The sequence below is a fragment of the Gavialis gangeticus genome, unplaced genomic scaffold (assembly GCF_001723915.1).
Source record: "Gavialis gangeticus isolate Ggan-Ray unplaced genomic scaffold, GavGan_comp1, whole genome shotgun sequence".
In the NCBI taxonomy this organism is placed as follows: Eukaryota; Metazoa; Chordata; order Crocodylia; family Gavialidae; genus Gavialis; species Gavialis gangeticus.
Window position 1 is genome coordinate 94,305,038 of NW_017729032.1, and position 2,540 is coordinate 94,307,577.

Genomic DNA, 2,540 nt, shown 5'->3' on the forward strand with positions numbered 1-2,540 from the left:
GAGGCTGGGGCCAGCACTGGGCTGGCCCCAGAAGCCTTACCTGGGGTCCCAGGCAGCTCCAGGGGTTGCAGCCATGGCAATTCTGTTGCACATAGTCTGGATGGCAGCACAGTGCAGCTCTGGGCGGGCCAGCTCCACTCTACAGCAGCAAGCACTGGCCGAGCATGCATTGCTCCAGGGGGGGTTTCCGGGGGGGGCTGGCCCCTGAATATCCAGAGGTCAACAGAGCCCATGGAAAAAAAAGCCAATGGAAAAAAACCTGGTGCAGTGCACATTCAGCCAGCTTGCTTAATGGGCTTGTGTTTGCAGCACCACATACTGCATGACCACGCTCATCTGGATGTGCCCATGGTAGGAAAAACAAAAAAGGATCATGGAAAAAAAAGTGGTGCAGCACACACTACAGATTGGTCCTGTAGCGGGACACTCCGGCTACTGGCCAAAGCATATCTATGCTCCATTTGTGCCCCAGCTGCTCCAGCAGAAGTCAGGAGGAGCTGGGTAAACACAGTTTGACTGCAGCAAGATAAAGCATCCCACAACAAAGAGCACATGCAGGGGCATGCGCTGTGGCACAAATTTATGCTGCTACTATTTGATCCACTGCAAGTGCTCACTCTGTTTGTCTGGACTTGGCCACAGGCTTCTAACTTATAGCTCAGTGCAAGATCCCTTTGAGAAAAGATTAACAATAATGGTAATCTCCTCCACCCTGTGAGAATTTGTGGAGGGCAGGAGAAATCCAGAAAAACAAAGAAGGAAAAAGTAATAATACTTGTCTTTAAAATGGGAAAACATGAACAATTATAGACTAGGCATCCTAGCTTCAATCCCCTGAAAACATCTTGAACAAATTACTGAACAATTAATTTACAAGTACCTAGAAGATAATAAAATGATTTAAAAAAAAGCCAGCCAACATGACTTTGTCAAGAAGGGTTATGTCACACCAATCTAATTTCCCTTTTTGCTAGGGTAATTGGCCTTGTGGATAAGGGGGAGGTGATAGATGTAATGTATCTTGACTTCAGCTAAGATATTGATGCTGTCCCACATGACAGTCTCATAAACAAGCTAACAAGGGCTACCATAGCTTGATTCCATCTGTCATAGATTAAGATTAAGTGTAGTCTAGGTATAATCACCATCAAGTGGATGCATAACTGCTTGAAAAATTGCTCTACAAGAGGTTCTAAATGGATCTCTGTCAAACTGGGAGGGTATCTCAAAGGCCTTCTGCAGGGGTAGATTTGAGCCCCATTCTATTCAGTATTTTCAATTACTTCCACGCTGGACTAAAAGCTCTGCTTTTAAAACGTGTTGCAAGCCCATTGGAAGATAGGATAAGAATTCAAAATGATCTTGACATTTTAGCAAGATGGTCTAAAATCAACTTGATGAAATTCAATAAAAACAAACGTAAACATTACATTTAGGAAGGAGAAATCAAGAATAAAGATTTAAAGTGGGGAATATCTGGCTGGCAACAATATGGCATTAAAAGTACCTGGGGTTATAGTGAATCAGGGCTATCCAGCTTTTAAGTTGTCAGGAGCTGTGTGCCCTACAGACTGCACTAGTGGGGGCCATGGGTCCCCAGGAACACTGATATTGATTTTATGACATGATGATTTACCCGATTCTTGAAATTCTTCCTACACACTACAGGTAATAATAACCCTTCTCCTTTTTCACAGATCTCATTCTCCCAAATTTCTTTTCTTCTGCTAATAGTTTGCCTGCTACCCCTGGGAATTTCTCCCCCATCCAATTTCATAGCTCTAGCCACTATTCTTAACAATCACTGTGCTTGCTTCCATCTCCAGACCTGAGGAAGCATGTTTTGCATTCAAAAGCTTGTCTGGATGCATGGGATTGTTCCATCCAAAGTGCAGGACTTTGCACTTCTCCATATTGAACTTCATGAGATTTATTTTGCTCCCATCATCCAATTTGTCAAGATCTCTCTGAAGCCTAGCCCTGCCCACCAACATATCTACTATTCTACCTAGTTTGGTGTCATCTGCAAACTTGCTGAGAATGCACTCCATCTCATCTTCCAGGTCATTGATGAAGATTTTGAACAAAACCAGCCCTAGGACTGACCCCTGGGACACTCCACCTGATACCAGCTAACAATTAGACATCAAACCACTGATTACTACCATTTGATCCCAATGATCCAGCCATTTTTCCATCCACCTTATAGTCCATTCATCCCACCTATACTTTTTTAACTTCCTTGTGAGAATGTTGTGGGAGACCTATACCAAAAGCCTTACTGAAATCAAGGACTATCACATCCACCTCTCCCCGCATCCACAGAGCCACTCATATTATCATTAAAGGCAATCAGGTTGGTCAGTCATGACTTGCCTTTGATGAATCCATGATGACTGTTCCTAATCATCTTCTTCTCCTCCATGTGCTCAGAAATTGATTCCATGAGGACCTGCACCATGATTTGTCCAGGGACTGTGGTGAGGCTGACCAGTTTGAAATTCCCTGGATCCTCCTTTTTCCCTTTCTTAAAGATGGAC